The sequence below is a fragment of the Ambystoma mexicanum genome, chromosome 9 (assembly GCF_040938575.1).
Source record: "Ambystoma mexicanum isolate Mex_15411 chromosome 9, UKY_AmexF1_1, whole genome shotgun sequence".
Taxonomy (NCBI): domain Eukaryota; kingdom Metazoa; phylum Chordata; class Amphibia; order Caudata; family Ambystomatidae; genus Ambystoma; species Ambystoma mexicanum.
Genome location: NC_090931.1, coordinates 872,743,678 through 872,768,306, shown reverse-complemented (window position 1 = coordinate 872,768,306; position 24,629 = coordinate 872,743,678). Strand labels below are relative to the sequence as shown.

Genomic DNA, 24,629 nt, shown 5'->3' with positions numbered 1-24,629 from the left:
TGTAATGGCTTGGCAGGCTGAAAAACAATGGTCTGGAGGGTTGCCCAGAGCTTTTCCCGTGGTTATGATTAATTCAAAACCTTCCAGCCATCACCTTTCTGTTTGCCAAACTTGAAGCATTCAGCATTCCTGAACACTTACTCTAGCTTAGCATGGTATACAATGAGAGCAAGGCCAGGGTTAAACTTAATAATGAAGGTGCTATGTCTGATCCTATATCTATCAATAGGGGTGTACGCCAGGGCTGTGCCCTGGCACCTACTTTCTATAATCTGTTTATGGCTGATGTTGGTTCCATCTTCAAAGAAAAAATGAATGCCTTGCCGAAGATTGGCACCCGTAAAATTGGCTGGATAAGCTATGCAGGCGATATCATCATCTTCGATAATACGTATAGAGGTATATGCAATAGTGCAAAGGCTGTCTGCGAATACGCTGCTGATAATGGCCTAAAGATAAACCTGTCTAAAACGCAGTTAATGGCGGTGGGGCGTAACTGTTATGAAAAATCTGGAATCCCCTGCTCTCTGGGTACTATTAGTAAATTTAAAACTTATATATTTCTTGGGCATGAGGTATAGACTAATAACATAAAAACAAACCTCATTGTGAAGCAAAGTAAAATAACTAAAATTCATTCTACATTAACGGCAGTTATGTCTTTTAAAAAAAAAACCGCCAGGTTATAGTCTTGTGAGCATTATGAATGCATACAAGCAGAGGATAGCAGCAATATTTCTATACTCATTGGAAGCCTCTTATTTGGATTGCTCTGATTGGGCAGATAAAACGGAAGGGCTGATTTGCAGAGAATATTGGGGCTTACATCTTATACCCCAGTTCAAGCAATACGACTTGAGCCGGGGATAATTTCCCTGTCCTCTCGGGTTGAATTAAATAGAGCGATGCTCTATATCAGGGTTAAATATGCACGCCGTGATACGCTTTTAGCTATAATTCAAGAGGGCTTAGAAGGAGGTAATAATAAAGCACTGAATAGCTTTCATGAAAGAACTTACCAACTATTTGATCAAATAGTTTGGTCGCCCAAATGGGAATATGGTGAAAGTGCAGTTAAGCAACCCCTTAAAGAATCTATTGAGAAGTGGGATTGGGTGGCTAGTAATGAGAAAGTGGCCGGCATGGAATCGTTATGTACATATGCTAAAATACCCTGTGAATTTAAAAAACCTCAAAACTACCTGAAACTGCTACCATCCCTAGCCACGCGCAGAATATTCATGGATAATAGATTCAATCGACTGAATGTATTAGCTATTAGAGGTGCTTGGACGGGCATCCCTGTTGATAAGACGCAATGTAGATTATGCTTGGAAGATAATGCACTTGAATTTGCGAGACATGTACTTACCTGTTGCCCGAAGATGAGTATGATATATGAAAATGATTTTACTAAATTTGAGTTTGAGCTTGATTATATAAGAAGTGAAACTTTCTGGCTTAGATGCCTAACGGGATTTAGCAAAAATGTTATTATTTCCATAACACAGATATGGAAGAAGGCTGATGAATATCTGGGAAAATTTGAGGATGAGGTTAAATTATTGACTGATCTTGACCTTGATAAGTAACCTTCAATTAATGAGTAATGATTAATAAGACCTCTTTTTTCCTACCATCTCATGTGATCTGGGTACACTGCTATTCTAAGGCTGTAATGTATATGTTAAAGTGTTCCTTCTACCCATTTATTATTTATTATGATCTAGGTATCATGCTCTCTGATTATGATGACAGAAACTATAGATAGTATAGCAATATTTGTGGACTACTATGTTCATGTGTTATGCATAAGTAAGTATGATTATGACTAGGTGTTCTGTGTATTTTTGAGTGATGTTATACATATGAAATATGAATTTTATCTTTTTTATTATTTCTTTTCTTCTCTGATAGATAATATACATACGTGTGTATATTATTTTAGCAGTATTTCTTTTTAGATATGAATTTAAATGTGAATATGTTTTTCTTACTGATTATGAATGTGAATTATGAATTGTACTATGTGTCTAAATTGTGTCTAAATTGATATTGGTTTTAATTGGTTTTAATCTTGTGTAAAAGTTTAATAACTATATACACTAATAAATAAATAAAAAATAAAAAAATTACTTTGCCATCTTCCTGAGTTGGTTTGGTTGTTTGGACTCTGTGAACCCATCCATTGTTACTATAGGGCCATAAGCTCTTTAGGGCACTACCATTATGGCAGCACTCTCATTGGCGCCAGCTGCAGTGACAGGCCATCGGACGGGATACAAGGAGGCTGTTCTTCCGGGACGGAATGCAATCGAAAGTCCCAAATGGTGCCTACTGTATTTAGCCCAAGCATTACGGACTGGCACCACGACGACCTGAGCATTGTTGCACCCAAAATACCCCACCGCTGCCTAACACCAATTTTCCCATGATCACTTAGCTCCTAAGCGCTCCATTTCTTACTCAGGAATATCCAACGCCCTCATGTGCCCAGTGTCACTTTTATCACAAGTTCAAAGACATCCACCTGGAGAGACTTTAATCTATCATGACTCCCTCACAAAGGCACGACTACCGTTTATTCCGTGATAGCTCTCACAACTATATTTCTCCACTGTTATCCTCCCACTACCCGCAACTCCGAAGTATTAACCATTGCTATCTCTCTGCACAGCGGCTTGGTACTCAATGTTGACTTCCCACTGCTCCAACATGATTCCATCTTGAAGGTCCCCACTGCTGTCTTCTCGTGGATGTCTGCCACTGCTACTTGCTTCACGATGGTTATTCCCACTGCCGGCTACCCCGCGGTGTTACCGACTACTATCCCCCCCCCCAAAGTGATTGAGTAGTGTGACATAGTGAGGGAAAGATGCCTTGATGCCTCTTGGCTAAGTGCGCTTTATAAATGCCAAATAAATAAAATAAATAAATAAATACTTGAACTCATGTAAGGGTTCAAACAAAATAATTGTATTTGGTACAGAACAGGGGGCTCATTTTCGAAACCCATGTAAACTGCATCAGAGTGAAACGCCTACACTTTTACTTACAAACAGGTCCACACCATGTAATGTTGTCATTTGCACTGCAAAGTGCAAAACAAAGGTGTAGATGCGCCTGTAGACCTTTGGTTTTGCGTTCAGCGCAGCAAATAGAGTAAATGGCTCCTGCCATTCACACATGGTAGGCAGCGTTTACAATGGATTCTTGTGAAGTCCGCCTGCTTTCTGCTGATGTAAAAAGCAGGCAGATGCCAGAGAAATCCACAGCATTTACACCAGCAGGAAAATGTCATGCTGATGAGAATGCTGTTGCATTTGTAAGGAAGAGAGGAGGAGGAGGGAGGCGGAAACAGATATTCTGTTGCAGGTCCCCTCGTCGCCATTCAAATGCATTAAAATGAGGAGTAACACGACATTAATGTGTAAAATGGTTAACGTGTGGTTATTACTAATTAATTTTACATTACTCCTCATAGAACACATGCTCCAGGAAGGTCTGACTAAGATTAACCAAATGGCACTCGTGCTCCTTAAAAGAGAGTGAGGTTTCAGGAGTAACCAAACCATTGCAAAAGAGCTTGCATTAAATCTGGTTCTGGGCTCCTGATAGGATCGTGGTCGTAAGTCGCAACGTTCCTCTGTGTCGCTGTGACGTGCCCTGTCTGAATGTACTGGTGGACGGTCACGGTGGGGTCACTAACGGTGCCGGAAGCCACCTCAAGCCAGCTAAGGCTGGGACAAGGAACAACATGAGGAGGATGCTCGGGCTACCTCCATCATGCCACGCACACTAGGCAGGGCCTCTTCATATTACCACCTTAGAGGCTCGTTTCTAGTTAAGAAATCAGATTGAGGAATGGTGCCACGAAGCTGCCAGCACCTGCTGCCTCGTCTCCCCTTACACAGGTGCAGAAGTCATATCCACAACCACATGGGTAAGGAGCAGGACCCGATTGAAGGCACAGAGCTGGAGCAGTTAATCAGTCACCTCAAAAGGTCTCCACGCGTACAACCTAAGGCCTGGTAGGCTAAGGGAGTCCTCCCTGAGGAAGGGGTCAAGGTGTGGCAAACAGAGAGAGGGGAGAACCCATGGGGAAGGATTGGGCAATCCTAAATCCCACATTACAAGACATCCCCAAGGCTGGGCCCATCAGCCAATCTCCATACCAGCTGCGTAGGGAGACACACCTGATTCCCCTTAAGCCAAAGTGAGGCTAGAAGTCAGGTTCGAGGCTCTGTATGAGGAGCGATTTTGAACACAAGATTGGTGCAGATTACTACAGTAGCTGGAGCAGGAGAAAGGGGGACAGAAGGGAGACCAAGAGGCCGGTGAGAGGAGGACCCAGGTGACTGGGGTAAGGAATAGATAATAAGCTGAAAGAAAGACCGAGGGGGGGAGGAACACCCAGCAGAATGGGGGGAACAATAAACAGTAATCAGAGGAGAGGGACAGTGAGGGCACCAGTGGTGTAGACAGGCTGTGGCCTGTGGAGCGAGGCTAGCCCTCTACTACCCAGGCCCAGCCTGTGACATTAAATACAGGGGATGGGAAGAGCGTGGATTCCGAAGCTGCCCTGTTTATATGTTAACTTGAATGCTGATTGTCATGTGCTGATAAGTGAACACACTTAAAACCTTGGGAGGGCCTGCACCCCCACATCGTTGACTGATACATATAAGTCAGTGCACATTTGCAATAAAAATATATAGCATATTGTGATATCATATAGTGCAGTGCTAAGGCCCTGAGTGTGAGGTCTGGCTGTTGTCGACAACTAAGGTCTGAAATTATCAGGTATGACATGATTTGATATGGCATTTAGAACGCACCTATACACAAATGTTTGAGGCAGTGAGGGGGACAGAGGGAGGACAGAGACAACGATCTTATTAGGCCAGGTGACATTGAGATTGCGCAAGTGCAGGGGAGAGGGGAGGGGAAAGTGCCAGGGGAAGAGGGGCAGTGCAGTACAAAGGATCAACAATAACAAGAAGTGCAGCAAGCAGGGGGCAAGTGCAAGGGTAAGTGCAGACAAGTAATCATGTAATGCGCTCTGTCTACGCAACGCTTGTGTGTTCACTGTTTATTTTTCTTTCAGAAATATATTGACCACATTTGAAATGCATGTTGATAGATTGAGTGGCCTTATGGCTCAGAAGACAGTACTGTGTGTCAAGCACTTGGTACAGGCATAGGTGCTCATATGCCGAACCGTGGTTCCAAATCCTGGTCAGGCGGTGTTAGCACTTCTCCTCTCAGAGGGTGCCACTGTTCTATTACACAAGATGAAAAAACTATATGCAGATCAGACTTGGTCCCATCCCAAAAGGGGCTTGTCCAAACCCACCTTCTAGGTCACCTCTCTGCTGCAGGGGACTAAAAGCGACCAGAGACATGGTTCCGCCTCACATGGAAACATATTTCTCTTCTCTGGGTATGGTAGGACCCCCATATCTGTAAATATACGTAAGTATCACTGTAAGACTTCCGGCATGCACCCAAGTGAGCCATATGAGTGCATGCGCCTTCACACACATACACACATAGCATCAGATTTGGTGCATAACACATTTGTTTCTCGTCATTCATTTAATTGTGTGTACTTTGTTCGTGCACTTTTCCTCGATGTCACTTTGACCACATTTTTTATTTCTGTATATGTTTATGTGTATGTGGGGGGTAAGAGGTGGCAGGATTGGCAGACCCGGCTGAAGAAGTGTGGGGGCCCATTTCAACATGGTGGTTGTGGGGGCCTCACTTGCTTAGAGAGAAAACAGTCTGGGGCACCCGTGGGGTTCATACATTACAATGGCGACACAGATAAGGTTAACAGCCAGCAGGGAGCCTGAAACCCTAAATGGCCACTGAAAAGCTACAAGGCTTTATTTGCCAGCAAGGGGCTAAAGTGGCGGAGCCCATGTTAAAGAGTTGATAACACTTTTGTATACCCCGATGGCCCTTCGCAAATGCAGCTTTTAGGGCGAGCACTGCAAAGCGCACATTTAGAGCCCCCTCCACCCACAAACGAAATATATAAAGAAATGTATTTCCATGCTATAAAACTGCTGGCTGGCAACATGAGGGCAGTTGCGCCCCTACGAGGATTGAGACCAGCCACTTTCATTTGAAAGAGTTGAAAAGCCCTGACGCCGTCCCTGAGGATTGAGGGGCGGTTTGGGGGGCACCTTCCCTCCACCTGTTTAAACAAATCTGCCAAAGTCAAGTTGATGAAAAGTGCATGAACAAAGTGCAAGTTCACAAACAAACTTAGAAATGATCTGGTAGGGAGCGTTCACCTCAGCATAAAGTGCCTCTACTTCCAACTGGACCTTCACTGATGGGGAAAGTAAAGAAACTCGACATCTGGTTTGATGCCAAACATTTTTTCTTCCAGCCAAAAGGTGGTGTTCTAAAATGTAGCCATTTCCAACTGGCGATGTTCAAAAGCGTCCTCTTGGCCCTTCAGATCAACCACCGGTCTAAATCATCAAACCATTGCTCCTTTTGCACCCAAGGCAGCTCAGTGTGATCCATAAAAGTAGTGTTACAGTCACAGTGGAGGACCCGGAATTAGGCTGCCAAGCTCTGCTTGAAATTGTTAAAGCCGGACCACAACTTGGAAACCTTGAAAGTCTTATGCTACTTTGCAATAGCACAACACAGCAAGTTCAAAAACCAATACAGTCAGTCCAGGGCCTGAGTTGCAACGGGGCACACTGCCAATGGAAGATGCTCCCTCGTCGGACTCCACCATATTACCAGTGCTTTAAATGGGCCGGTCCTACCCGCCCCTCAGTACCTGCACTACTTATTTCTGAACATTTGAGTACCTGCACTTCTCAACGCCTGAAAGGGAGTGCCAAGTACTCATCTATGTTGCAAGGTGAAAATGAAAGCCTTTCATTTCACTTTATCGCAACTTAAAGGACTAAACTTCTGCAGCCTGTTCTGGGGAAAGCAGCGCCCTCCCCCTTCCCTGCACTTGTGCAATCTCAATGTCACTTGGCCTAGTAAGATCGGTGTCTCTGTGCTCCCTCTGTTCGCCCTTCCTTGCCTCATCGCGCCTTGAAACACTTGTGTATAGGCACGTTAAAAATGCAATATCATATCCTCCTCTCTCCACCACTCACACAGGGACATCATTTGGGTGCAGCTAGGTGTCGCAGCTGCGACCCCTGCCCTGGTGATGAAAACAATTTAAAAAACGTAAAAAGGATGAACAAAGATAAACGGACGTAAAACAAATAAACGGGCGAAAATAAAAAACAGAAACTCCATGGCTACCTCCTGGGCTGCGGGTGCCACTGGGGCTGGTGCTTTAAGAGTTCTGTAACTTTTCAGTGATTGCTTAGCAACCACGAAAAGTTAGATACATTCTTAAAACACAAGTCTGTGCTTTCACCCAGCACTGGCATAGTGTGGTACAGGGGTCCCGCCATGGAAGCATAACATGCTTAGCTAAACTACCCCACATGGCCCGTTTGGTTTTGGTGCCTCACCAAATAACGCCAAAACAATTGCTAAAAGAAGAAAGGGGTTCCAAGAAGCAGTCTTTGTGTTTGGCATGGAAAATGGAAATGCTGTGGCATACAATTCCCAACGCACAAAGTGTTCATTAATGTTGTACTACGTGGGTGGAATCCGAAAGTGACTTCTTTTGCGTCTTTTCTCTCAATTAGGAGTACTGTCACGTGTCACATGTCTGTGTGACTATCAACGTGGAGTGATCTATTTTTGAGATGTAGGCCTCCCTTCTCATGACTGGGCGAGGGCAGCCATCTTGTTTGTTTCTTTAGGGGTCGTTGTTGGTCTTGCTCTGTGAATTTGTGATTGGAACTGTGCTGTAAATGTCTGCTGTGTTATCCTTTTCGGGCTCCGGGTGCAAAGTGTTGGAGTGTTTTGTTTTTTGGAGTTATTGTTGAGTTTTGCTCTGTATGCTATTTCTCGGTGGGAGGTGAAGAATGGCGTCTTGCTCGCCTGGAGAGTATGAGAGGTGGTGTTTGTTGGAATAACAGTGGTTGGCAAGTGGCAGCTAATCTGTGAACAAGAATATTGATTCTGCCTGGTGAATGATGCCGTGACGTCATCACCGCCTTGTGTCCGGCAAATGATCTCACAAAGTTAACCACCCTAGCGCGTGTGTGTTTGTTTTTAGGTTGCATGTCTCTGCATGAAGCCCCGAGTCCTCTCTGGAGCTCCGGGCCCTGGACTGTCCACGAGGTGCTCGTACCTCTGATTCTGAACAGAGAGATTTCCGAGTCTCTGTAGCACCACAGCGATGGCCCCTGTCCCGCTCAGCTCCCGGCTCCTACTGCTCGCATTGTCCTCTAAAGCTACACCTCTGCCCTGGGACCGGACTCCGATGCACACCAGGGAGCCAGGGGTGGCAGAGGGAACTGAAGACAGGGGCAGCTAGGGAGGGGGGCATTTGAGGGTTGCTTCCGCCATGGCAGTAAGTGGTGCCTGATGGTCTCTCTAGGAGCGGATTGGGATCCACAGGCTGACCGCTTGTGAGGGGTTTTAGAGAGCTGCACGGGCTGGGTTTGCGTGTGTTGAAGCATTTCTGTAGATGCGCAAAGCCAGAGCTTTTATAATGTGTGATAGCGGTTTGAGGGGAGTGTTTAGAGATCTTTTTGAGGTTTAAGTGGTATGTCTGCTGGTGTTGGTGCCATGTTTGGTGTTGTGTGTGAGATACAGGGATATGTATTGTAGTGTTGAATACCATGTTTGGGTTGGATTGAGGGTGATATTGTGATACTGGCGCCAGAGTCTGGATTATGGGCTGCAGTGCTAGATAGCATTGATGTGGTCGGATTGTGTTTCAGGAGCATGTCAAGCAGAGTTGTTAAATATCTATGGTTGGATGTTATTGGGTGTGGAGGAGTGTCTTTTCGTGCTGCATTAAGGGTGATGCAGTATGGTTTCTGAAGCATGCTGGATTGATGTAGCCAGGTTGGATTTGGTGTTTTATAGCATTTCTTAAGTGTGGCGCAGGGGTATGTTTTGTGCTGGATGTTGGCTTGTAATAATGAGGAAGTATTCAGTGTTCACCGGTCCAGTAGGGTGGCTCTTGCTGGGTTGTTGGATAAATATTTTGGGGATGGCTTGGCTGTCTCAAATGGTGTTTTATGTTAGGATGTTGGATGGTCACATTAGTGTTGGATTGGGGTGCAGGAGAATATGACTTGTGATGGGTATTGGGTTACAGTAGTGGGTTTGGACTGCTACACAACACCTTGTAGTGTGTTTGAACGCAGTATCCCGGCATGATTCGGGATGCATGAATGTCTCTGGTGTTGGATCGAAGCACCGCAGGCATATTCATGGTGCAGAAGGATACGCTGTGTTGGCCCATTTGCGAATGCACGCCGACGTATTGGGTACAGAACAGCTGACTTGATGTGCAGGGCAAATTACTTTACGTCAGGGTAGTTACTTTGGAGTGCAGGGCTTCTGTATTAGGGTGCAAGGCATAGGCCCTGTGGTGCGGCAGAACTACATCGGGGTGGATTGCAGTATTTGGGTGCATGGAGACCCTATTGGGCAGAATTTGTGTGTATGGCAGTTCCGTTCGGGTGTAGAGCAGGGCAATTGCGCTGCAATGTAGCAGTGCAGGGCAGTTGCACTAAGATGCCAAACAGGTACATTAGGGTGCAAAGTGGGGTGCCTGATATGCCGGACAGGTGTAATGGGGTACAGGGCTGGGTATTGGGCTGCAGAATAGCAGTGCAAGGATCTGTAATGGGACTGCAGACAGGTGTATTGGGTGCAGGGTATTTGTACTGAATGGCGACAAGGGTATTTCTGTGGGTACATACTTTGGGGTATTTGGCTCCAGCCTCAGGGATTCTTGTGGGTGGTCAGTCGATCTGACAGCTGAAGATCTCTACTAGTGAAATTCAGGGTACAGTGTCTTTGGCTGAGTCTTTTGGCAGGTTTCTTTTCCAACAGGCCTCTGCAGACTGGGTTGTTGGCGCCCGTGTGTGGGAGCTCTGTTTTAATGGTGTGCAGCGCGCACAGGTGTTTACTTCGGGCTGGTGTATGCTTGTTATGTTAGGCTGAGTAGTGTGGGCCCCCGGGCTTGAATTCGTACCCCTTACCCTGGAATAACTTTACATACCATTTTGAGAGTGAAACATAATTTTTGGCCGTAGGCATTTATTTCTTACTCATAATCATAAACAAACCAAAAGATAAAAAACAGGTGTGCTTTTGGGCACACCGTGTCCAGGTGAGTGATACCTCGCTTCCGTTGGCAAGTCTTTCCGTCCTATTGGCATTCTCTCCTTGGACATGTGCCGCCGCTGCTTACGACTTTTATGCCGAGTACCGAGCTTGCTACTCGGCGTTCTGCGCCCTCCTCCTACTTCCTTTCTTAGGGCGGGTCGGATGGGAAAATTACACCGTGGTCCTTCTTCCTCCAGAAAGCTGTACCCGAGGTGGGTGTGCTTTCTTTTGGTTGTGCCTTACCTCACCTAGAGGCTGCTTATATCCCCCCTCTTCTTTTGTTATTCTAGTGTGGGCCGGCCCTCCCCTTGCCCCCCACTGTTTTTCTTCTTACCTTCCTGGTTTCTGTTTGCCCATGTTTCCATGACGACCCTACGTGGAGGCGCCTCACGGCTGCCCTCCCGCTGTGTGGGCACCTCCTCTGCGCCTATCCCCCATGCCCTCCATCGTGCCTTACTACGTGGCGGCCCGGGGCCTGTGGCCTTTGACAGGCGCGACCCGGGCGAGTCGTCGCTGGTGTGCATTTGAAGTGACATGGAGGCTTGTGCTGGAGTGTCTGGGAGCTGCTGGCTGGCTCCGCTTTGCTCTTGCACCATTCTCTGGACTCTAAAATGCTTCGGTGTGATAATTTTTTTTTCTGCAAACGACCTCCCTTGAGAGCACAGTCAATAACTACCTATATTGAATGCATTCTAAGCATTTTGACTTCAAAAGCAGACAGGGAAACCACAATGCAAATTCCAGACAAGGTTTCTTTTAACAAGACACTCCCTTTCGTTTTACACTGGGGAACACCCTATTCCAAAACGCTTTTTAAATCAGGCCCATTGTATTTAGCACACCAGAGAGAAAACGAAACCACGAGACTATGCTTTCACTTTCTTACAGTTAAACTGTGTCCTTTTACATGCTGCCTAATGCATGCTGATGTTAAACCACTCCAGTCTAACCAAGCTTGCAATTAAAATACTTAACTTATGTACACAACCTTGCGATTTAAGCATTGTATAATAAAACCACAGTTAACCTGCTAATTCAGTTTGTGGTCAGGGGCATCATTGCTACCTCCTAGACCTGGAGGCAACACATGAGTCAGCACAAGCAGACAGTTCACAGGTAGGAGCAGGGGGGGGGGCTCATGTAGGTGTAGTAAAAGAGAGCCAACAATGGCCCCTTACACACACGCTGGGAATCTAATACAGAAAGTTGGAGAAACAATTGTTTACGCCTTTTAATTGTATGAACAAAATGGAAACATGTAAGACCCGACCATCAACATGGTGGTTACATGCAGGTCCTCGGGCCGGTTGGCAGGCCCGGCTGAAGATGTATCGAGACTCGTTGAGGTCCATTTCAACATGATGTTTGGGGGGCCCGTGGCCTACAGCATTATTATTTTTTTTTATTTTAATGATTTTTATTGTTAAAATATTGATTTTGATACAGATATCGACAAGTTACAGACTTTGAATAAAACAAGAACCACAAAGAAATGACATAGTAAGTGATTTTGGTCACTTGTAATAGTATTTCTATAAAGCTGAATCATTTGTTAAAATCACTTACAAATATAATATGAACTATAGTAGATATAAACCGCATTAATATAACAAGTAGTATAAAATTAATAATAGCACAAGTCTGCAAAGAGTGACTTATATGTAGTGAAAATAGAGATTAGGGGGGAGACGTACAGGGAGACAGACTAGAGACATACAAGGATCAGGAGGGTAGAGGATGGGGGGAGAATGGGTATATTGGATTATTTCATCAAAATAAACTAATCATTTCAAACATTATTAAGTTCTATCATTTCTAAATGAGTATGGAAATATGGATAATGATGCAAATATAAGGGTGTAGATTCATGTACCATGAGCAGTTGCATTAAAACAGTTAAGATACCTGGTGAAGTAATACCATTTAGCATTATATTTAGGAATTGTGTTATGATTATTGGCCATGCACATCTCCAGTTTATGAGTGTTACAAATGGTATTCCACCAGATTTTGGTAGAAAGCAAACTAGAGTCTTTCCAGTTAGCAGTAATGCATTTTAAAGCTATACAGATGAATAAATCATAAAGTCTTGCAGAGTCAGATGGGAAATAAGTTGTAATGGCTATACTTCCTAAAAATATGTTAACAAAGGAAAAGGGCACATCAACACAGAAGATACACTTAAGAAGCTTCCAAATTTCCTGCCAAAATTTAACAGTAAATGAACATTCAAAAAACATATGCATATACGTGGCGGGAGATATGCCACATGACCAACATTTAGCATTATAATTCGGATTAGACTTAACCAATTTGGCCGGAGTAATGAATGCTCTGTGCATGAAGAAATAATAGTGTTGTGAAATATTTGCTGATACCGATATTTGTTTGATTTTAGCAAACAGACGATGCCATATTTCATCTTCAAACATGAAGCCCAAATCAAGTTCCCATTTCAGACGTATAGGGCAAATCTTAAAAGTTGAGGTGAGCATATTGTAAATTTTAGAGGCTCGAACTTCACCAACTATGGTAAGGTGCATTAGTCTAAGGGCATCTGGAGTAAGAATGTCATTGGAAAATTGGGCAAGTGCATCAAGGCAGGAATTAATTAAGTTGTTATAAAATTGAAAGTCCTTCTTAGGAATGTTAAAAGTGGTATAGAATTGCTGGAAGGAAAGGACATACGGGTCATCTATAATGTGTTGGATGAATCTGATACCCTTTTGAATCCATGTTTTGCGGTTGAGGAACATTACTATGTTCTTATTATGCCATAATAGTGGGGAAAGATGCTTACAAGGAGTTATAGTGTGAGGAAAAAGAAAGGTTTGTAGAGCTGAGATTGAAGCTTTAATAGGGTCTAAAATCTTTTTAGACGAATGTTTAAAAATGTATATATAGTCTGTGATGTCGTGTGGTAAAACTACTTGTTTTTCTAATGTACACCAGGTCGGGATATCAGCGGATATAGGATCCATGAACCATTGACGAGATTGTTTTATAAGAAATGCATGGTGATATAATTTAAAGTCAGGGAATCTAACTCCCCCCATATCATATGGGGCGTTCAGTTTCGTCAGAGCAATCCTCTTACTTTTTCCTTTTCCCCATAGAAAACTAAGTAGTATAGAGTAAATGGATTTGAAAAAGGAAAGGGATAATGGGACGGAGAGAAGTTGCAAATAGAATAGTATTATGGGAGTAAGCATCATCTTGATAGTATCTAAGCGCCCCCACCAGGAGAGGTATAGTGGAGACCATTTGGAAGTTACATCCTTGAGGGTGACCAGTAGTGTTTCAGTATTGAGTTTGATCGTATTAGGGATAGTTGGGGCAAAACGAAGACCTAAATATTTGACAGAGCTACTGTACCATTTGAGGCCAAAAGTGACAATATCATGTTTAAGGCAGTATGGATTTAGGGGCATAATTTCTGATTTCTGCGTATTTAATTTATATCCTGAGACCTGACCAAATTGCGATAAAACACTCAAGAGGTTGGGAATGTGAAGTTTGGGGTTTTTAATTAATATAAGAATATCATCTGCATATGCAGCTATTTTATTTATTGAAGCACCGACTTGAATTCCCGGGATGTTTTTGTTAGATCTTATTAATTCTAGAAGTGGTTCAAGAGAGAGGATATATAGTAATGGTGAGAAGGGGCAACCTTGACGCGTTCCTCCTAGTAAGGGAAAGGAGGAGGAAGTTTGACCATTTAAGTAAATAGCCGATTTGGGGGCAGAATAAAGCAGTTTGACCAGTGAAATAAATTTTTCACCACACCCATGCCAGCGTAGAGTTTGAAACATAAAATTCCAGTCAACACGATCGAAAGCTTTTTCCGCATCTAATGCAATGGCCGCATAGCCTTGAGTGTCTTTTTTTTCATTGGCTGCAAGGTTGATGGCGTTTAGTAGGAGTCTTGCATTAGAGGATATATTACGTCCTTTTACATAACCTGTTTGGTCTGGTTTAACTAGACTTGGGAGTGAGGATTCAATTCTATTGGCAAGTATTTTGGCAAAAAATGTGCTTTCAATATTGATAAGGGAAATGGGTCGATAGTTGCTAGGAAGAGTAGGGTCCTTGTCAGGTTTTGGAAAAATGATAAGAAACGCTTCAGAAAAGGATCCGGAGGAACATTTTTGTGAGATGAAATATGAAAAAAGTTTTTTGAGCTTAGATGTTAAGGATTGAGAGAATGTGTTGTAGAATTCTGTGGATAGTCCATCAGGGCCTGGTGCTTTACCTTTTCCGTGGCCATGGATGGCTTTAGTAATCTCAATAGAAGTGATGTCTTTTTCTAGATGAGATAGATCAATTTCAGGGTAGGTGGTTCTACTGATGTTATTCAAAAAGGAATCAATGTTTTCTCTAGGAATAGCACATTCTGGAGTATATAGATCCGTATAAAATTTTCTAAAGCATTCCAATATTTCATCAGACCTATGATGCATCTTGCCCAATTTATCTTGAATGTGAGAGACTTGAACTTTTTTTTTGGGTTTTTAAATAAGAGGCTAGCATTTGACCTGCTTTATTAGAAGTTTGATAGATCTTAGTTTTATATTTAAGAATGGTACCTGCAGCTAACTCAGTAATTTCTTTATTGATTTCAAAGCGTATCTTAATGACTTGTCGTAGATTAGCTGAGTTAGTGTCAGTATAATAGTGTTGTTCTGCAATAGTGAGTTTAGAATAAAGATCATCAAGATATTTTTTCCTGATTTTTTTATTCTTGCCTGACAGGGCCATTATGTGACCACGAAGGGCTGCTTTGAAAGCATCCCAATTATTGACAGTGGAGGTATCTTGATCTTGGTTTTCGTTAAAGTATTGTTGAATGAAAGTATTGATGGATTGAATAGATTTAGGATCATTTAAAAGAAAATTGTTAAGTTTCCATCTGGGAGAACCTTTGTTCATATCTGTAAGGGAGAAGGAAGTGATGACTAGAGCGTGGTCAGAAATAATGATATTGGCTATCTTGGAGTCTATAATGGATCCAGATAGAGTCTTTGTAGCAAAAATATAATCAATACGTGACAATGTGTTGTGTGGGGGAGAATGGAAGGTATAATCCAAATGTGAAGGATGAGATATCCTCCACGAATCAATTAGTCCTGTTTCTCCTAGACATTTTATAAAGGATTTGTGAGTTTTGTTGGGTTTAAATATGCAGCTGGATTTTCGATCCAAAAAAGGGTCAAGAACCTGATTGACATCGCCACACATTATCAGGTTGATGAAGTCATTTTTGAAAATCATTTGTTTGATATTATTCCAAAAGGAGGGATCTGGTAGTGTAGGTCAGTAAATATTGAGAATTGATACTTGTGTCGTGTCAATTTGCAGTTTTACCCAAACCCATCTGCCATTTGTATCTGCATCTTGGGCAAGGATTTTGTAGGGTTGTTTTTTACTAATAAGTATAGCGACACCATTTTTCTTGGATAAAGCTGGGCTAGCAACAACCTCCTTCACCCAAAGAGACTTGAGTTTCATTGTTTCTTTGAGGGATAAGTGTGTCTCTTGTAGACAAGCTATTGTTGGTTTAAATTTATTCAAGTGAGATAATACTTTACATCTTTTCATTGGATTCTTGCAACCCTTAATATTCCATGTTATGCATTTAAAGATCATCTAGCTGGAGGAGATTTGATATTCATGCACCTTATAGATATCGTACAAAAATAAGCATATACCATTGTCATTCAATTGAAATTATGTTTACACCAATATTTGTACAGAAGGAAGATACATTGGGGGTCAGGGAGTGGAGAGAGGGGTTTGATCACACCTTGACGGGTAGTATACCATGACGAATGAATGATTTTAGAGATCAAACAGGACATGGGATAAGGAGTTAACGGGAGATATGTATAGGGGATAGGAAACGCCTACCGCGTCGCTAACTAGGAAAAAGCGACTACCTGTGGAAGATGGACCCAAAAGAGCGCCCACGCCACATAGTAATTATCAAAGTAAAATCATAGCATTAGGTAATTAGATACTTATGAGTATAGAAGTCAAGTGATGGAGATCCAGTTTCAAGTAGTAGATGAAGTTGAGGCCGCCGCTGGAGAAGAGGTGTCCATATTTTCATTTTTGATGGATTGTATGAAGAGCCTTAAATCCGCGGGATCATCAAAGACTGCAGAGCGTCCTTCGTATGTGACTTTAAAGGAGCAAGGATGGAATAAGCCATATCGGACATTAAGTTGTTTAAGAGCAGGCCGGAATGCCAGAAAGACTTTTCTTCTTTGTGCTGTACTTCTAGCAACATCCTGTGAGATATATAGCTTACTGCCATGCCAGATTAGAGATTTACGTTCTTTAACTGTGGAGATGATAAGTTGCAGTTGAGAGTATTCCAAAAGGTAAATTATTAGCGTTCTTGGTGGCTGACGAGATGAGGGAGAGACTGAGGGTTGGCCAATCCTATGGGCTCGTTGTATGTTAAAAGTAGTTTCCAAAGGCAAATGTAGTATGGCCGGTAAGAATTTTTGTAGGAAGACAATAGGGTGCGTGCCCTCAGCTCCTTCAGGAAGGCCAGAGATGCGTAGGTTATTGCGCCTACTTCGATTTTCCAAATCTTCATTATGCTTTTGAAGTTCTTTAATGGATTTCTCCATTTGTGCTACCTTAGGCGATAGATCTTCAAGCGCGCCAATTCTTTTCTCTGCCTCTTCTACTCTGTTGTTAACTCCCATCCACCTTTCATCAAGTTGCTGTAACTTAATATTTGTGGTTTCCATTAAGGGTTTAAGTGCCCTGATTTCAGCAAGAATGGTTTCAATAGCTGGGTCTGAGATTCCACTTGGAGGTGGTGAGTCACTTTTGGGTCTTTTCAGAGTAGTTAAGGAGGCGGTAGCGTCTTTGATAGAGGAGCCATTTTTTTGGTTGGTTTTGCTGGTTGCCATATTTGTGCCGAAGTTGATAGATATAAATTGTTATGGCGTCTAATTCTTTGTAGAAGATCTTTATGCTGACTAGTAGTATATAATTATTACTTCCATATTATTCTTAGGCTTTACTCTGTGCTAGATAGACCATAAAATGGAAATACCCAGAATAGTAAGGCATATACTACTGCAGATTAAGTTTGATATATTGTGTAAGGCTGTTATCCAAATATAGAGGTTTAAGTCCGTGGGGCTGTAGAGTACAGCAGTTGGATGATTATAAGCCAGTCAATTAATACAATATTGGAAGGTTGCAGCAATGAGGCATGGCAGTGGTGTGAAATTTAAAAGCAGCGCTTAGTATTTGCAGAAGGAAGACTTAATAGCTTGTTCAGTATTATGGTTTTAAAACTTGGTTTGCCTTTGAAATGTGGCTTAAAAGCCCGTTCACTGTCCTTGCAGACTCCTTTTTGAGGTGTAAGACTAAAATATCCTCTCTTATTAATCTGACTTATTCTCTCTTCTTATTTTTATTTTTATTTTTATTTATTTTTTTAAATATATCTTTTTTCTTCAGTATAAATAATCATAATGTAAACAGTTCGCTTTTATAATTATTATTCCTTACTGTTATTTGTTTACTGGTTTTCTTGGAGTCCAGCTGGTGGCGCACTCGTGAGGAAGCGTTGTACTTTAGGGCACAGACCGGGGAGTCAGCTGATGCAACACCGCTGCGTCTCTCCTCGTTCCTGTATGCGTCCGATGCGGAAGTTGGAGAGTGGAGCCTGTCGCGTGTGAAGCCGTTCTAAACGCCGGCGCCGCGAAAGAAGACCAACAGGTGGAAGCGGAGTGTCGGCAGAGCTCAAGAAGGAGAAAAAGGTAAGTAAAACGACGTTAGAGTTGACCTAATGCTATTATATATAAAATGTGAGGTGGAGCCGCTGTCCTAGGCTGCCATCTTGCCTCGGTGCCAAGCCACGCCCCCTACAGCATTATTTTTATGGTGTATTTATCGGGCCACTTTGTCCAAACTATCAAAATGTTTTTAATTCAAAAGCCACAGCCGAGGGCTATCTATCCCACCAAAAGAAATACACCTCCAAGCAATGCTTGTAATTATTATAAATGCATAAGGTCTGCCACATATGCATATCTCCTGCTATGGCCCCAAGGTCGTCAGGCCCCGGGGGCCACACCACACATAGAGCCTTTACTGCAGGATTTCCCTATAGTGCCAAAGTAGCAGATCCTCTGTATAGCAGCATTTTCACAGGTCTCCAAATGTTTACAAGGTCAGCAGAGGGTCAGGAGCAGGGTAAACCACCTCTCCAGGCCAGCAGCATCTCTTCCCACATCCCTGGCAAATCATCATCATCACTCACTCCAGTCTCCAGGCTAGCAACCTATCATCACACATCCCCGTCAAATCATCATCATCACTCACTTGCCCTCTCCTCACAGGACCAGGGCAGAAACCCTCTCCAGTCTCCACGCTAGCAACCTATCATCCCGCATCCCCGGCAAATCGTCATCATCACTCACTTGCCCTCTCCTCACAGGACCAGGGCAGAAACCCTCTGCAGTCTCCAGGCTAGCAACCTATCATCCCACATCCCTGGCAAATCATCATCATCACTCACTTGCCCTTTCCTCACAGGACCAGGGCAGACACCCACTCCAGTCTCCAGGCTAGCAACCTATCATCCCACATCCCCAGCAAATCATCATCATCACTCACTTGCCCTCTCCTCACAGGACCAGGGCAGAAACCCTCTCCAGTCTCCAGGCTAGCAACCTATCATCCCACATCCCCACATATGACATATTTGAATTATTTTAGAAAAAGGCTTATTATTTTGCTGGCTGACTGCTAGATTGTGCGTGCTTTCAGCATAAAAATGCCCCTTCTTCAGCCAAACTTAAAGAAGTCTTGCCCAAAGCAACAGTTACTTAACTGATGCCATCACTTATAAACCGTTCCACTTTACATATAGGGTGATAAGTAGTCCAGTATTAGTAACCCCAGTGTGGGGTGTTTGCCTCCAGAGCTTGACCTGTGGTTGGGTGGTGACTGCAGAGCCTTGCCTGGGGAAAGTAGGAAAAAAGGCTGTTCTATAATACAATGCATGTTACTTCATAATGTTGCACTTGTGCCACACAATCACAGAAACCATTGTTACAGAAGAGAGAGAGAGAGCGGGGGGGGGGGGGGAATGAGTGTTCTGAAATTAGAATATCTGGTTGGCATAGCAAAGGGTACTGCCCAATGAGAAGTTCCCTAACAATATTTGCTCCAATCAGAAGCTTTATAAAAAGCTAATCAGGCGCCTGCCTTTCCACTTCCCAGCTACAGTTATTTCATATTAAGACATTGCTCTATTCTCCTTCCTTCTCATTCTCTTGCACACCTGTGCCCCTTATCACATCCTCCTTCAAAACCTTGCCCCCTCCTGCTTGCACCCTGGTACCCATAAATGCTAAATGCAAAGAACAACAGTAAACACCAGAACTATTGGCTTTGCCAATGTGTGTTTGTCCAGTCCCTCTGCCTCCCACCTCCCTGCAGCAGCTGGAGCTTTCGTCACACTCACCGAGTTCTTATATGAAGGAGCACAAACCATCGCTGCGCCTGTCATGCTTGTGGGGCTGTTACTTGGAGATCAAGAGCAGACTTCTGGCTTGAAAGGTGAGTTACCCGGTCGACCTCTGGGAGGGGGGGTGGGGTGATGAACAGTTAAATGTGGATCAAAGGCTGACCCCCTGGACTGAGTCTGAGTCGTGGCATCTGCCTTGCAGCATCTCGAGCAGCCCTGGTCATAGGGTGCTCCAGGAAAGTACCCCGGCATTGTCAGGGGTGGAGAGAATGCCCGTCAGCAGAGAGTGAAAGAGAAAGTAAGGGACCTTGCTAGGCTGGCACACAAACACATCCGGAAAGTCCCGCAACCTGCAGACAAGCGAAAGCAAAAAGGGGGATTTGGTACTGCCCGGCCTCGGTCCACATCTCCCCACGAGTGCTTTAAACATTACACATATAAGCCAACTTCTGGTCTGATCCTGTTTGCGAGCTATGCGTGCACAGGATACAATGCAGACGGGGAGATACGCAGACCCCATTTCAAATGAACATTGAGAAAGACAATAGGTCAGAGTTCGACTATATATTGTTTTATTATAATAAATGCACAAGCATTTGCATAGAGACACGCAAGTGGGGCTTTGCTTCAACCAAACATTTCAGGATTGGGGTCACGTGTTTGCGTCCATTTGAAGAAGACCTTAAATTATGGGAATCCGATATCTTAAGCCAAGCAACAAGTTGCTAATGCTTAACACCTAATCTGTTAAATAAATAAGCCATGGGCTCGGAACATGGTTTCTATTCTGCTTCTGCCTTATTCACACATAACTATTGACTTGGTAGTCCTTTTGTGCAAAGAGTTTAGGCATGCCCTACATTCAAATAAAGACACACACGGAATGAGTTCATTTGGGTTTGAATAGGTTTTCCCTGGCCTCTTGCTAAGATCCCTTTCAGGCATAGGGCGGCGGCTGCTGCGAGGAACTCAGTTGGTGAGTACTCTGCAGATGGAAATCCCAGGCAAAGGAGTGTCAGGCCGGGAATCCCTCAGATGGAAGCAAAATGATGAAAAGCCCCATTTATTACTGTTTCCAGAGCTGGTGGGATTGGCAATAGCAATTGATGTCACCTCACTAAATACCACAAATCGCTACCAAAGGGAGGTACTGGGTGCGGTCTATAGTCCTGTCTTCGTGGGTCAATTGTGTAGAAGTTGCCCTTTCCTGCTGATGGTGGAATACTGCATTTAGATGCTGTTTGGGGAGCAGGAAGCAGGGTTGGGGTCCCTTTTCTGTTTCTAGCCTCTGGTCACTCAGTCTGCGTCTAGTGAGCATTTGAGCTAGTGGGTCGGAGAGGCAGTCTCCACTCATCCCTCCTGCAAGGCACCATTCAACCCTAATGCAGCCACCCCGCCCCCACCCCCCACCAGCGTTGGTATTGATCAGTGCCCCATGGGGAGCCCTCTGCCATTCTGCTCCAAACCCTCCGCCCATGTCAAGTAGGAGACCACAAATACCAGAATGCAATTCAGCTTGGGGCTAAAAAATGACCCATAGATTTAGTAAAAGACTTAAAGACTCGGAAGAACACAATCCGATGTGAACGGTAGCCTGGCTGCTTTCCTTTGCCTGGAAACAGCATGCTTCATATGTGATCGGAGGCACGTGTGACATTCAACAAAAGAAAACGCTGTTTGGTGTCAAGTACGCACAGATAAAACAAGGGGATCATTTAAAGCCAAGCGCATATAGAAATATGCAGTTTAAAAAAAACTGAAAACCAAACTTACCACAACTAACGAGAATGTAACACGTATGTATCTGGCAAGCAGAGTTTACCTGGCCAGGCCAACATAGCCGCCTGTACTGTGTTGCTGGGTTCCAAGCCTGCCTGGCAACACGTGCTGTGCACATATTAGCTGGCTTGCACTCTTTCCGTGGGCTGGACTGGCCTGGGCAGTTAGTGGACACAGCACTACATGCTGCCTGCATAGTTACCTTCTCCTGTGGGGCATTGTGTCTCTGGTGCCTGGGGATGGGGTTGGGCCGAGCAGGACGGCAGGAGCAGCCCCATAGCTCTCTCTCCCTTTGGTAAATTATCACTGGGGTTGCACTCTGTGGCAGAACAGGGAGCGCGTCGACACTCCTTCACTCCGGCAGGAGAGATAAATGAAAGCCCTGCTTCCAAGTCCCCAAGGTCGCTGGGACGTGGTAAACATAATTGAGTGGATGGCCAGCCCCCAGAGTGGGCGCTAGAGGGACAGCCTGCATAGCGGGCTGCTCCTCTGCCTCCTCCCCTGGCCCCTGGGTACTCAACGCCTCTCCTCTCCCAGAGGGAGGCAGAAGGGATCTTCCCCTGGGACGGCCAGAACCGGCTCTGGGCTCAGGGGGACACTTAAAAGTCCAGGGTTGAAAAGGCTTGTCCTCTTTGTTTGAGGTAAATGGGCAGCACACCAACACCAAGCAGGAGCAGCTTGTATGGCCTTGTCTGGATTCTGGAACCTGGAGATTACCTTAACTGCAGGCAAGCCAAGGTAAGTGTAAATTACAAAAATGGGGTGGAGGTTGTGTGTGTGCGTGCGTGTGTGCGTGCGTGCGTGTGTGTGTGTGTGTGGCATGGATTGTGCAGTCAGTCTATCCATTTCTTACTGTAACATGACATTTTTTAAAGGCAACCATGATAAAGCAAGCATGATAAGTGTTCTTGCATGCCTAGAATGGCCTGCATTGGAACCAGTTTGGATGTGTTTTCTTATTATAACATTGCATTTTTAATGGCAAAGCCAACAAGATTATGTTATATGGGGCTACTGGCATACTTGCAGAGCCAGCTTGGACATGTTTTCTTATAATCTCATTACTGCATTAAAGACAACACGAGTATGTTCTTATATGGGAACACGGCACATATTCATGCAGCCACCATGGACAACACACAACTGCTAGTGAGGAATGTGGACTTCTGGGAGGCATCGGCGTATTATGTTGGCACAATCTCTGTGTGGCCTGGAGCCAAACGGGAGGAAACAAATGAGGGTCTCTCTCTCTCTGCGTTCCTTGACACACTCAATATGTAAGAACTGGCTAACCAATGAAAATGCTGCTGAAAACATCAAACACCTATAAATATATATAACCTGCTACAATCTATTGGTTCAGGTTTCTTTGCACATCCCAACAGAGGATAACGCGTGACTGTAGATTTGCTTGGTTCTGGCTCCTTTCTAAGGGTTGAATTTCTAGCAGCAGATGTCTGCTGAACTTGTACATATCCTCAATCCAGGCACTCCAACCCGCCTCCAATAAGATTTTTAGGTCACAATAAAAAGGGACTCCTCAGTGGGACATATGATTGTATGCAAATGGTACAAGATCTTCCAGTGTGCCTTAAAAGAGACAATCCCAAGTTCATAGAGGATTGCATCTACAGTAACAGAGGAAGACAACCTCAACATTCGCCTCCATAAAATAGCTTCAAGAGAAGGAAGACATTCCACTGCCGCCAAAGTATAACACTTCATTCAATAAGGTCGTGTTGGTACTATTTCCCCCAGATAATATCATAATGCAGGCAATAGAGAAAATGTCCCAAATCTCGAGTCAAGCCTGATTGGCCAATGCAGTGGTTTGTTCCAAAAACCAAGTGTGGAGCTTTCCAGGTTCTGTTTAGTTGTAACCAAAAAGGCAAGGTAAACAAGGGAGCGAACTTTCACTTTCAATTATATCACTTCCTGTGATGTCATCGGAGGTCATTGGTCATGTGATGTCTCTTCTGCTACACCTGGCATTTTGGTGAAATGATGTCCCTGCACCCGCATTGCCCATCATTTTCCTTCAGGACCCATCCTGCAGAACAAAAAGAGCCAAACATGCATCTACTGTGCTCTCAGAACAAGGCGCAGAACACTGTTTCGCTAAGTGGGCTTCATCTGTTACAATTGGTGTCCTTTGATGGAGCAGGGAATGATTTGGAAAGCCTTAGAAACAATTTTTTAAGATGTTTGTTTGTTATTAGCAGTGCATATTCTAATATGTAAATGTGTAATTAATTAGAGTTGTGATGGAACGTTTTAGACTGAAACCTCACACACAACTCCAGATCCCTACCGAATTTCTTATTAAGAAGGAAAGTGAGCAATAATAAAACTCGCCTTTTGAACCTTAGTTTATAGTTTTGATATTTGCTAGTTTGACACGCAAACAAGAAAGTCTCATTTAATTTAAATAGTCAACATTTCTTAGCACAATGCATGACAACAAACTGTGGCTTGTGTGAAAGGATCTCAGATACACTGCTTTACCAAAGTGTGTGCTCCTTGGCACATAATTTAATCTCACTGGCCATTGCTGCAAACAACAGGGGTGCCTAATAGCGAGCGGTGTGCAAGGTTCCGCACCCAAGCAGCCAGCATACAAAGCACTGCGCCGTAATTTCCCGCTTCATAGCTTTCTGAGTGCCTACACTTCTTCGATTCCATTAAAGCACTGCATATTACCTTCCAACTAGTATCCTGAAGGCAAGCAATGCAACAGCATCCTGCCCAGCCAAGCTTATGAAGCTTAAGCAGAAGTAGCTCAGAGAGAGATCCATCACATTTTCTGTGGAATGCTCCTGAGCACAAAGTATAGGCATCGCTGATCTTGGCTTGCTACCTTCTAGAAAGCCTTACAATGGTCGTCTTCAAAGAGGTTTCGCTATTGGACCATACATCCACCCCCCACACTCAGAGGCATTGCTGGGGTGGGGGGCTATGGTGACTATAGCCCCTGGTCTTTTGGTTGTAGCCCCAGATAGAATCTCAGGAGCTACATCCCAAAGGCTATCCAGCCCCCAGTCCCGACAGATCCGACATTAGCTTAGCCCCGGGACTTTTCCAGACCTAGCAACACCCCCCACACTCCATC

General features: G+C 44.0%; 1 protein-coding gene across 1 annotated transcript in view; it reads right to left on the bottom strand.

Moving 5' to 3' along the window:
• The window catches only part of RAB17 (RAB17, member RAS oncogene family), a 138,909-nt gene extending 118,898 nt beyond the window's left edge, over positions 1 to 20,011 (bottom strand). Inside the window, exon 1 of the mRNA XM_069615979.1 lies at positions 19,739 to 20,011. The gene's annotated coding sequence lies outside the window, so the exon portion shown is untranslated. The remainder of the gene's footprint in view (positions 1 to 19,738) is intronic.
• Positions 20,012 to 24,629: the final 4,618 nt, after the last annotated feature.